This window comes from Podarcis vaucheri (genome assembly GCF_965113315.1).
Source record: "Podarcis vaucheri genome assembly, chromosome: 2".
Classification (NCBI taxonomy): domain Eukaryota; kingdom Metazoa; phylum Chordata; class Lepidosauria; order Squamata; family Lacertidae; genus Podarcis; species Podarcis vaucheri.
In genome coordinates this window covers 116338714-116352041 of record NC_138760.1, presented here as the reverse complement: position 1 = coordinate 116352041, position 13328 = coordinate 116338714, and the positions used below count along the sequence as shown (strand labels likewise).

Sequence of the window (13328 nt, the reverse complement as noted above, 5' to 3'; positions counted from 1 at the left end):
AAAAAGTATTCACATGCTACCATCTCCTAAACTATCAAGGTGATGCACAATAATGTTTACTGTATAGGCCTGAATATAAGCCTCACTTTTTTTCCAAATTCTGACCATGAAAAGTTAAAGTGCAGCTTATATTTGCGACCTTACAAAAATGGGCTTGGAGCGAGCATTTTCTCCTCCCCCCCCCCACACAAACCTTTAATTTTAAAGGTTACCCATCCCTTTTAGAGCATCTGAATTGCCCTCAAAACAGAAGTTGAAAGTTTTTGTTGCTGGCAGCATGGAAGTGACAGGAGATCTCTATCCTATGTAGAAACAGAATGGGATATTTTGTTCACGCATCGCAGCAACCTCAAGCGAATAACCTGAAGCCATTTTAATCTTTATTGTAAAACAAACCATTAAGGGCGTACAGTTTAAGCCCTCGTACATTTCTGTATAACATAGGGTTGGTTCCAACACATCACGGGTAGATCCATTAATGTGCAAAACAAAATGCATTAAAATGAATTGTTCAACCAAACAAGATTTCCCTGTGCTAGAAGAAGCTTTATTCATTCAATGCAGGATAGTGAATTTTCAAGCTTGCCTCATGCAAATAAATGGAAGTGAGGAACAGGTTTAAGGATTTAGATTTGGTGGACAGAGTGCCTGAAGAACTATGGGTGGAGGCTCGCAACATTATACAGGAGGCAGCAACGAAAACCATCCCAATGAAAAGGAAATGCAAGAAATCAAAGTGGCTGTCCAACGAGGCCTTACAAATAGCAGGGGAGAGAAGGCAAGCAAAATGCGAGGGAGATAGGGAAAGATACAGGAAATTGAATGCAGATTTCCAAAAAATAGCAAGGAGAGATAAGAAGGCCTTCTTAAACGAGCAATGCAAAGAAATAGAGGAAAACAACAGAATGGGAAGAACCAGAGATCTGTTCAAGAAAATTGGAGATATGAAAGGAACATTTTGTACAAAGATTACCATAATAAAGGACAAAAGTGATAAGGACCTAACTGAAGCAGAAGACATCAAGAAGAGGTGGCAAGAATACACAGAGGAATTATACCAGAAAGATATGGATGGCTCGTACACCCCAGGTAGTGTGGTTGCTGACCTTGAGCCAGACATCCTGGAGAATGAAGTCAAATGGGCCTTAGAAAGCATTGCTAATAACAAGGCCAGTGGAAGTGATGATATTCCAGCTGAACTATTTAAAATTTTAAAAGATGATGCTGTTAAGGTGCTACACTCAATATGCCAGCAAATTTGGAAAACTCAGCAGTGGCCAGAGGATTGGAGAAGATCAGTCTACATCCCAATCCCAAAGAAGGGCAGTGCCAAAGAATGCTTCAACTACTGCACAATTGCACTCATTTCACACGCTAGCAAGGTTATGCTTAAAATTCTACAAGGCAGGCTTAAGCAGTATGTGAACCGAGAACTCCCAGAAGTGCAAGCTGGATTTCGAAGGGGCAGAGGAACCAGAGACCAAATTGCAAACATGCGCTGGATTATGGAGAAAGCTACAGAGTTCCAGAAAGACATCTACTTCTGCTTCATTGACTATGCAAAAGCCTTTGATTGTGTTGACCACAGCAACTATGGCAAGTTCTTAAAGAAATGGGAGTGCCTGATCACCTCATCTGTCTCCTGAGAAATCTCTATGTGGGACAAGAAGCTACAGTTAGAACTGGATATGGAACAACTGATTGGTTCAAAATTGGGAAAGGAGTACGGCAAGGCTGCATATTGTCTCCCTGCTTATTTAACTTATATGCAGAATTCATCATGCGAAAGGCTGGGCTGGATGAATCCCAAGCCGGAATTAAGATTGCCGGAAGAAATATCAACAACCTCAGATATGCAGATGACACAACCTTGATGGCAGAAAGTGAGGAGGAATTAAAGAACCTTTTAATGAGGGTGAAAGAGGAGAGCGCAAAATATGGTCTGAAGCTCAACATCAAAAAAATGAAGATCATGGCCACTGGGCCCATCACCTCCTGGCAAATAGGAGGGGAAGAAATGGAGGCAGTGAGAGATTTTACTTTCTTGGGCTCCATGATCACTGCAGATGGTGACAGCAGTCACGAAATTAAAAGACGCCTGCTCCTTGGGAGAAAGGCGATGGCAAACCTAGACAGCGTCTTAAAAAGCAGAGACATCACCTTGCCAACAAAGGTCCGTATAGTTAAAGCCATGGTTTTCCCAGTAGTGATGTATGGAAGTGAGAGCTGGACCATCAAGAAGGCTGATCGCCGAAGAATTGATGCTTTTGAATTATGGTGCTGGAGGAGACTCTTGAGAGTCCCATGGACTGCAAGATCAAACCTCTCCATTCTGAAGGAAATCAGCCCTGAGGGCTCACTGGAAGGACAGATCGTGAAGCTGAGGCTCCAATACTTTGGCCACCTCATGAGAAGAGAAGACTCCCTGGAAAAGACCCTGATGTTGGGAAAGATGGAGGGCACAAGGAGAAGGGGACGACAGAGGACGAGATGGTTGGACAGTGTTCTTGAAGCTACCAACATGAGTTTGACCAAGCTGCGGGAGGCAGTGGAAGACAGGAGTGCCTGGCGTGCTCTGGTCCATGGGGTCACGAAGAGTCGGACACGACTAAACGACTAAACAACAACAACATATATATAATATTTCAGTTAATGCCATGTCACCAGCATGTAAATATGCCAACACTTGGTTGGTCAGATTAGGATCCTGGAAGAAAGAGGAACCAATATGTTTTGAAAGATATGTTCTGAAGTAGTGTTGCAGAATGCAAAGTTGTGAAGTCAGTTGAGCAGGGGATCTCTGCCAGGGGATTTACACAGTATTGGTTGTTTCTAGATTTGCTGAGAGTTTTATTTTATTTATTTTATATATATCTATATCTATATATATATGTATATGTATATATATATGTATATATATATATATATAATAATATATATATATAAAATATATAAAATATATAAAATAAAACTCTCAGCAAATCTAGAAACAACCAATACTCTCTCTCTCTCTCTCTCTCTCTCTATATATATATATATATATATATATATATATATATAAAAATCACCCACTCAAATATAAATGTCAGTATGGTCTACTGTAATGTATACCATTCAACCCAATCAGATGGGCATCATATAACAACAACAACAACAACAACAACAACAACAACAACAACAACGCATTAAAGTGCCACTGTGCTAGTCAATGCTGTGGACCATGCGCCTGCACTTGCAGATTCCTGGTCTCTTCGCTTATCAGAGACTCTCTAGGTCTGTGTGCAGCAGGAATGGGGACCATGTGGTCCCCCAGATGTTTTTGCTCTACACTGGCCATGCTGGCAGGGAGTGATGGAAGGGAGTTGGAATCCAGCAACATCTGGCGAGAGACAAGCTCTCCATTCTTGGTGTACATGGAAGGGGAACTGGGAGAACAGCCAGGAATCTCTCTCCTCAAGGGCAGCCTCACCCCCCTTCTCCTTATGCATGCCTGCGTGAGGAAGGATAGTTCCATCTGAGAGAGGAACTAAGAAGAGTCGGAGAAGCCTCCCTCGATTTTAACACAAGTGTCTATGCACCCATCCTTTTCCAATGGTTTTAAATTGCCTGAATAGATTAGCGTCTCCATGAATTTGATTAGTTGGCCTGCATTCTGCAGCTCTCATCCCAGCAGCAAATCCATAACTTTTCTGACAAACTCATGCCTTTCTCATCAGAACTCACTTACCGTATGGAAAATGGCCTGGTTTCGGAGAGACTTCTCTTGCTTGTTTGGTGCTTCCATTAATTATGATTCCACTACATTCCGCATTCTCTGCTGCATCTGGATTCATGGGGAGCATTTGCTCTGTCTTTTCAGTTTCAGAGAAACCCATCTTTTCCTTCTCCCAGGAGGATCCACAGACCTCACAGTAAATGCTACTCAGCTCTAGTTACACAGAGTTTTAGAATTTCTTGAGATATAGTATGTTTTCCACTTTGTTTTGTCTTCGTGACTCCTTTTATTCCCAATGAAACGAAAGCCTCTTCAGAGTCTGAAGCATCAATTCTGTGCTTTTGCCACACAAAAATTCATCACAACATCAGTTTTTGCCATAGCATCAACGTACCAAGATTCCTCTGTGGAGACAAAATTACAGAGCAGAGAAAAATAAATCATTTCTCCTTGAAGTCTATAAAGGTGCAGTTTTGCTTCCATACTAGTATAGTCCCCCCAAAAAGCCCTAAAGGTGATCTTACATATACTAATTTACAGAGCTGGAAAATTCATATATGAAATATTTTTTCTTTTTAGTCTAAATGATTACAGTAATATTTCTACATCTACTTGATGAAATGAAAGCATTGAGAAAAGTAAAAGGGAGCAGTCATTGTATTATATTTTCCCCCAGTCTCCTCCTACCCAGCTCCTCCTCCTCATAAGCCTTATGAGGAAATGTCACTCTCCTCTGCACACGTTCCAGTTTGTCAACATCCTCCTTAAATTGTGGCGTGCAGAAATGGACACAGTTGGTTAATCGGAGTCATCACTGTAGTCACAACAGGAAAACCTGTTTTCTACTTTTCCACTTCCTTTGCAATCTCACAATTTCAGCTCTTCGGGATTGAGGGTCGGGAAATTCTACGCTTTCCAGAGAAGAGCTGTCAATCCTCTGCCTATCTGGCTGCCTGGTATCTACGCCCCTTTCTTGGAAACTCTCTGTGCTTCCCCAAAAGTGTCTCGGGAAACCAATATCTTGGTAGGAAGGGGGGGTCTGCTTCCTCCTGCAGCCTGTCAGATTCAGAGTCAGAGCCTGTCTTTCTTCCATTTCCTCCCTCACTTGACTCCACCACACTCCTGACCCACACTTAAGGGGCCATTACCAAGATTTTAGCCCTTGCTGGATCTAGGAATTAGCAGAGTCTCAGGCATGCAGCCTAGCCCCCCCCCCCCAATCTCCTCTGCTGAACTTACAGCAATATCTAATTGGGAAACTACTATGCAAATATAGGACCACCCACTGGCCTGGCATTGAGAAATAGAGAGTAGCAGATGGCTACTGTTAGCTCCCCTCGGTCTCCTCTTTCCCAGGCTAAACATAGCCAGCTCCCCCTCCTCATTAAGCTTGGTTTCCAAGCCTTATGAGGAAATGTCGCTCTCCTCTTCACACCTTCCAGTTTGTCAACATCCTCCGTAAATGGTGGTGCCCAGAAATGGACACAGTGCTCCAGGTGAGTTATGTATTGAAGTTCTCACCCTGGCCACCAGGGGGGTATTGTGTATGTAGTTTTCACTCAGGTCCACATCAGTTAGTTTAGGCCCGAAACCCTGGGTTGTTGTTGTAACAATGTTGACAGCCGGCTGGCTATACAAGCAGGCCAGCTGAGCTGTTCAGTTCAGTTCAGTTCCAGCTTACTATAAAGAACCACTTGGAGAAATCTCTGTGTCATTTGCTATGTCCATCCACAACTTAATAGTGAGGTCTGACCCACTTTAATAAAGGTGTCCGGCACAAAAACCTCCAAACGGATCTGCCTAAAATTTGGCAGGCTTAATCCAGAGAGCCTCATATTTCTGCTAATTTCTTCTACTTTTTTCTGAAGCCTGAACAACAGTACAGTGGTACCTTAGTTCTTAATCTGTTCCAGAAGTCCATTCCAAAACCAAGGCATGCTTTCCCATAGAAAGTAATGCAGAATGGATTAATCCATTCCAGACGTTTAAAAAAAACCTCCTAAAACAGCAATTTATCATGAATTTTAGTATCTAACAAGACTATTGATCCATAAAATGAAAGCAATAAACAATGTACTGCAGTCACACAATCAATCAATCAGTAGCTGAACTGGGTTCCACACAGTCACAAAAACAAAACAAAAAAGAGCCACAAAAGCAAAATAAATAGCAAAATCTGACAGACCTCAGCATAACTCTCAATATAGAAGCGTAACACTCAAATCAGAAGTGTAACACTCAAAATAGAGCATGTTCAGCTTCCGAAAAAGATCATAAGCTGGAACACTTATGTCTGGGTTTGCAGTGTTTGGGTTCCAAGTTGTTTCAGTACCAAGGCGTTTGAGAACCAAGGTACCACTGTATAGCCATTCTTAGATTCCCTATTATATTGAATGAGTTGGTGAGAACTTTGGGTTGCGTTCCTAGCAGTGCTAGGAGAATGTTCTGTCAGCACAAAGATTTCTCCTTGCACAAGGGAACGTTCTCCCCCCCCCTCCCTCATGACGCCCAAATGTATTCTAGCAGTTCCCCCAATCAAACAAAGCCAGCCTTATATTCAGTGCTTTTTTCTGGGGCCACGTGGGAGTACGCGTACCCCTAAACATTTTTTAATCTAAACTCTCCACAGTCATTTGATCCCACCCAGAGTTCGGCCAGGAGAGGGATGGAGGACATAAATTCCCCTTCTTTTCTGGATTTTTTAAAAAAAATAATTTCTGTGGTCCTTAATAATCAGTTCATTCCTTTTTTCTCTTTTTTCTTTTTTGGCAGAAGCACAGATTTTGGTCTGTGGATTTGTGTTTTCCCCTCTGCGTTTCCTTTTTAAAGGAAATTAAAAGCCACCTTTTGGAATACAGCGGTACCTCGGGTTACATACGCTTCAGGTTTCAGACTCCGCTAACCCAGAAATAGTACCTCGGGTTAAGAACTTTGCTTCAGGATGAGAACAGAAATCACACAGCTGCGGCACAGCGGCAGATAGAGGCCCCATTAGCTAAAGTGGTGCTTCAGGTTACAAACAGTTTCATGTTAAGAACGGACCTCCTGAACGAATTAAGTACTTAACCCGAGGTACCACTGTACGTCTTCTCTGCCCTTTCCAGTTACTATATTTATTTTTCTCGATTTCAACTATAATTTTTCTATAGATTTTTTTGAGTCAAAATGAGAGTACCCCTATTTTTTTTAGAAAAAGAGCAGTGCTTATATTATTTTAGAATTTTTTTTCTTCAGCCCCAAACCCTCTCCCCCTTCCTCCTCTCCTTCTCCTTTCCCCAGTCTCCCTCCCCATCTTCCTTCCCCCCCTCCCAATATTTCTCCCTCCTCCAATATAGTATAGAATTCTTCTTTTTACCTTCTGGCAGAATCAATCCAGCGCCAGGTTCTGCAGTGCAGGAACAAGTATCTGCTGCTGACCAAGCCCACAAGAAGCAAAAACAGAGAGAGTTTTCAAAGCGAATGGTTCCTGCTATTTATATTCTCCCCCCTCCTCCCCCTCCTCCTCCTCCTCTTCCTCCCCCTCCCCCGCTTCCTCGTTCTCACCTGCGAAGTCCTTGTCAGCAGTTTCTGACTCCAGCCCCACCCAGTCTTTAATGTCACTCCCAGCCTGAATCTAGAGATGTTTTCAATTGCCCAAGGTCTTCTGCCTTGCTTCAGAGAGCAGTGCAATCCTGTCAGGGGCTGAAGGCAGTCTTGGGCACAAAGTGTAAAAGAATTTTTAGCATGATTTAAAATCAATCGCACAAACAAAGGGCAGAACATCCCAGCGGGGAATGTGATCACCCTCAATGTGCAGAAGGAGAAACAGCTGCTGGCAACTTGGCGATTGCTGAGTTCTGAGACTAACAAGTAACAAACTTACTTGAAGCAAGGGAGGTATTATAGTAAAAGAAAATTAAAAGTGTTATAGTGGCAGGAAAATGCCTGCGGGAAGTTGAAAAGAGCATTGGTTTCTATAATTTTATGTAGCCTCTTGAGGGAGGAATGCATAAGACAATGAGATTTTAAAAATAATGAAAGATCTTAATGTTTTGGAGGCAGCCAATGCGAGGTCTCACAAAAGATGGCAAGCATTTAGGTGCCCCAAATCTGCTCCATAAAAAATGGTTAAGTAGCAGAAAGCAGTAAGAATTCATTATTTTTTGAAAGTAACAAACCTAAGCTACTCATGCACAGGAGAGTCTCTGCCTTCCCCAACCTGCGAATCATATAATTCGTACAACAATTGATTGTGAAAAACCTCAGAGCGATTTACAAAAAGATTTTTTAAAAAAGTGAGAAAAAACACAACCCTTATTTAAAACATACAAAAGTAAAAATATTAAAGCAGATTATAATTACATCATCTTTCTAAACAACTGGTAGGCTTTTGTACACAAGAATGTTTTTAGCTGGCGCCAAACTTGACTATACAGGCTTGTTGCCAGCAGCTGCTACTAAAACTCATTTCCTAGAAATTCTGTTAGCTGGTTTGAAGCCAACAGGGGAAGTCAGAACTAAAAGGGGTGGAAGTTCCCTTGGCACAAAGACTGTAATTTTATAAACACCTCTTATGTCTATTCTTCTTTGTCTTTTCTTCAAAAGAAAAAAAAAACGCTATGCAAAAATCGCATAGAAATTCTTTTTCCTCTCTGGCTAGCTCTCCTTCTCATCCTCTTCCTGCCAGGGAGGGGAAGGAGGGTCAAAGTAGACTCCCGCCAATGATAGCGGCAGGAGAAGCCGCTGGCCGTTGAAGCCTTGTGGCCGCTGCGTTCAGCTCTACCCCCACTCCCCCTCCTGCTTCTCTGCCATCCCCTCCCCACCCACAAAGGGAACTGGCCCCACAGCAATTAGTCATCTATTTCCCTCCCAATCTGAAGGTGAGCTGATCAGATTGAACATTAACAAGAACACAGAAGGTTGTAAAAGGTTGAACACTGAAGAAAGTGAAAAATTGTTGCCTTTGGACTTGAAGGTCTTAATGGGATACCTGTTCTTAAATGGCAATGTGTACTAACTACTATCTGAAGAAGTGTGCATGCACACGAAAGCTCATACCAATAACAAACGTAGCTGGTCTCTAAAGTGCCACTGGAAGGAATTTTTTTATTTTGTTTTAACTACGATCTTATCACTTCTGCTTCTGCTGAGTAGGATCCTTGACTTCTGCCTCAATGTGGAACAAACAGCCTAAAGATCAACTTAGCCAGGAGCCTGAAAAAGCTGTTTCAAACTCATTAATCCGTAAACATCAAGCTTTGAACCCAAAATACAGTTTAGGTAAAGGTAAAGGGACCCCTGACCGTTAAGTCCAGTCGTGGTCGACTCTGGGGTTGCGGTGCTCATCTCGCTTTATTGGCCGAGGGAGCCGGCATACAGCTTCCGGGTCATGTGGCCAGAATGACTAGGCCGCTTCTGGTGAACCAGAGCAGCACAAGGAAATGCAGTTTACCTTCCTGCTGGAGTGGTACCTATTGATCTACTTGCACTTTGATGTGCTTTCAAACTGCAGTCAACGCTAGGGTTTTTCCATGCAGGAAAATCTCCAGGACTTTCATAAGCAGTGCTTTATTCCTGGGGGTACGCAGGGCTACGCATACCCCATAACATTTTGTGAATCTAAGTTTGGCCTCATTGAGGGGCAGTATTTCAATATGTGAAGGAAAATGAACATTTTGGGGGGGGGAGCACTGCTCATATGCATACTTACTCAGCAGCATTTCTGCTTGAGTAGTACCTGTGTAGTTATTCCGGCTCAGCACTGCTCTGGAAAGGTGAAACACAGTGGGTAGAATTGGGTATGTGTCAAGGTGATCATTCCATCAGCACAAACATTTTCAGATGGAATTCCCCCTCCCCAGATGGAAATATCTCCCCTCCCCTCCCCCATGCACAATGTTCTAGTGTTCTCTTGACACCCCAGAGCTGATTTGGAGTGGGGGGTCATAGGGGGTATGCGGGGTGGGGGGGAGGAGGAAATGCCTATTTTAAAAAGAAGGGACATAAGCCTCTTCCCTTGCTCCTCAGATTGGCTGAGACCTTTCTGCAGCAGTGACACTCAACTCTGCTAATTTCTAGGCAATTTGATTTTATTTTTTAACTACAACCAATTTTTTTTTGGGGGGGGTCCATACCCTTCAACATTTCTCTGATGAAAATAGGGACGTCCCATTCCATAATGATAATCTTACTATTTATATCCCACACATCTTACTGAGCTGCCCCAACCACTCTGGGCAGTGTTAACGGAGGTATCCGAGGGCTCCCTTGGACAAAAGCAAAGACACCAACCAGGATAACTTGGAGCAAATCAGCAGCCTGTAGTGTTATGTACTGAAGTTCTCACCCTGGGCCAGCAGGGGGATACTGTAGATAGTTATGCAAATGATGGATCGAAAAGTGACGTTCAGTGATTGGATAGTTTTAGAAAATGGCAACAGTTGCATTGCTTTGGAGCTCTATATAAGCAGGCTGACTGAGCTCCTCAGCTAGTTCTGTTCTGGCATCTGAATAAAGAAGAGCTGTTTAAAGAATCGCTGTGTCGTCTGACATGTTCGCCCACAACTTAACATGTAGGCTTGGCCTTTATTTGATACTGTCATGACAGGACTCCCTCCCGCAACAAGACAAAGCAAAATGGAAGCCCCGAACAAAAGAAGACCCCAACTTTTATTAGTTCCTAATCCCCCAAGCTACACCCCTAGAAATACCATCATAACTGTGAACTGCCCTGAGACCTGCGGATAGGGTGCGGTACACAAATTTAATTGATCTATCCAGGAACCACCTGGTTCTGGAAAACACCAAATCCCAGCTCTCCTAGAGGTTCGAGATGGACCTCCTACCACTCTGCCTAATGGTAGGGTTGGGGCAGGTAGGCTTCTCTTCTTCCTGCTCTGCTTCCTTTCTCCATTCAAAGATGGCTTTTCTTTCCATAAGACAACATCCTGTCTTAGTGGCGCCCGCCCTGTGGAATGCCCTCCCGTCAGATGTTAAGGAAATAAACCACTTTCTGACTTTTAGAAGACTTCTGAAGGCAGCCCTATTTAGGGACGTTTTTAGTGTTTGATCTTGTATTGTGTTTTTAGTATTCTGTTGGGAGCCACCCAGAGTGGCTGGGGAAACCAGCCAGATGGGTAGGGTATAAATAATAAGTTATTATTATTTATTATTATTTTAAGACATGGGTTAATGTTGCCCTATGTCTGGGATTTCCTGGACATGTCTTCTTTTGGGGGGGCAACCTGCCCATCTGGGCGGATCTTTGCATTCTACACGAAATGTCCAGGTTTAGGGATATACCATATATATCTAGGGGTTCTTTTGAGGGGCAGGCACATGCCACTGAAGAGTCGGAGAGGGCAGGCGCTCTTCAGGGCCTGCCACTCTCCACCCCCTTCACGCACTGCCTGGAAGTGCCACAGCAGGGTCTGCAACACCACCACCGCCAGGGCCGCCACTCTGCCGCCAGCACCAAGCCTCCAAGCCACCAAATCACCCAGCCTGTGCCACTTCTGCCAGGTAGAGGCCATGCTGTACCACTTCCCCCAACGCTCCCAGAGGGCTGTGAAGGAGGATGACTGGAGAAAGGTAGGTTAGGTGGGGCAGGGAGGGGGCGTGGGACAGAGATGTGGGATGGGGAGGGGAGGGGGAATGCCCCAAATGTGTCTGGGTTTTTGCAGCTCGGAAGATGGGAACCCTAACATAGGTTTCTCAACACAAATAGCTTACTAGGGAAATGTTGAAGTCACAGAATCTGGCTACCGGCCAGGTCGTCTTGTGATCTTTGCCTCAGGGTAATTTTTTTATGGTAACCCATGAGCTATTGCTGCAATCTGCTCCGATTGTATATTTTATATTTATGAATTTATATTTTATTGTGTTGTGTTATGTTTGATCTTTGATTTCTCAACACCTGCAATCCAAGCCCAGGAAGAAAATCACGCATCATTGCATGAACTGGTTCTGAAATCATGCTTCTATTTTCATCTCTTTCAGCTGGGCTGACCAGATTATACACACCACCTGGAATACATCAATGTTAGTTTTGATATCTTTGTTGCCAGACATCTGTTTAATTTTGAGGTGGGTAGTCTTGTCAATGCTAACATCATGTGAACATAAAGCAGCTTTTACTCTGTTTGGTAATGCTTCATATGTAGACACAGGAGAGAATAAATACTTAAGCAAGCCTCCCACAACCCCATGTTGCTGGTAGAGATAACGAAGGGAAAATATTACACACCCCTCCTGACATTAACTCCTCTCCTGATTCTCATCATTGTGTGGTAATGATACCACCATCTAGTATACTGAGAAACCAGTCTTATAACTGATTATGATAAGTAGGACTAGTTTCTCGGCAGCCTTATGAACGCATCATGTATTTCTGAATCCATAATGTGATTATTATTTTTAATTATAAATTTTTATTAGTTTTCAATTACATTCCAATAATAGCCTCATTATAACAATACCAATTTATAATACAATTATTAATGCTAATCGTTCAAACTTGGCACAAAGACTGTAATTTTATAAACATCTCTAACGTCTATTCTTAATTGTCTTTTCTCCAAAAAAACACCAAAAACTGCTATGTAAAAATCGCATAGAAATTCTTTCTGCTCTCTGGCACCATCTGGTGTTGCATGTTTATAACGCATTCGAAACATTGTTTGTTGACTAATGTAGCTGAGTCCTTGGTCTCTTCAAAACTCTTATCATTTTTGTACAGCCTAATTTCCAGCCTGTCTCAGCCTAGGAGCAGGGGCGGAGGAAGGGGTGTGTGGTGGGTGCAGGACACCCCGGGTGTCACCACTGAGGGGAGTGACAAAATGCCGGGCGGCACTCACCACGGGGTTAGGGCTACAGCTTAGAGCCTCACTGTCTTGGGGGCCCCCAAAAAATGTAAAAGGGGGGGAACTGGATGTACTTCGATAAAATACATATTTTGTTATGTGCAAATGGCTTTGGATACCTATTATCTATAAATTACCATATAGCATATATTAAACACAAAAAACTGCAACAATTTGTTGACGACAAAGGATCGCTGGACATATAAAGGGCCCCATTACTTCAGTAGCTTAGGGGCTCATCAAACCTAAATCCGGCCCTGTTTGCAGGAAGCCAAATCTTTATTCTGGAACTGCTGTTAGTTTGTTTGAAACCAACAGGACAAGCCAGAACAAAAGGGGTGGAATTTCCCTCCTCCCCTCTCCTTTTTTCTATGTCTGGCCTTCCCCTCTGGCTTGGCATGAGGGCTGCTCCTGGGAGCCAAATCCTTTTGGGCCTCCTAAATATTTTTAGGGGGTCGGGACTAGGTCCCCCAATGTCCCGAAAGTGTGGAAGCAAAACACGGAGGGGGTGGAACACCGCTTGATTGTAAAAACAAAAACCCTGAGAGCGGTTTACAAAAAGATAAAACAATAAAACCTGGGGCGGGGGGGGGTGGCAGGCAGGCACGGGAACAGCCCTCACTTAAAACATATAAAAGTTAAAACAATAAAGCAGATTATAATGTTTTCAGCTGGTGCCAAATTTACGTATACAGGCTCGTTGGCAGCAGCTGCTAGTAAATTTCCTGGATTTCTGGAATTGGAACTGATTTCCTGGAATTGTTATTGCAGTA

The 13328-nt window shown here is 43.2% G+C and overlaps 1 protein-coding gene and 1 long non-coding RNA gene across 3 annotated transcripts in view; both read right to left on the bottom strand.

Moving 5' to 3' along the window:
• Window positions 1-13328, bottom strand: part of LOC309524643 (uncharacterized protein) — a 189885-nt gene that overhangs the window by 142163 nt on the left and 34394 nt on the right. The window lies entirely within an intron of this gene.
• Window positions 222-7134, bottom strand: LOC309525362. 2 transcript variants are annotated; one of them, XR_014216172.1, is made up of 3 exons: window positions 7071-7134; window positions 3728-4119; window positions 222-302 (listed from the first exon to the last, which is right to left on the bottom strand). It is a non-coding gene; the product is annotated as an uncharacterized lncRNA (long non-coding RNA). The 2 variants fall into 2 exon arrangements; XR_014216173.1 differs by lacking the exon at window positions 222-302 and having other exon boundaries at window positions 3051-4119.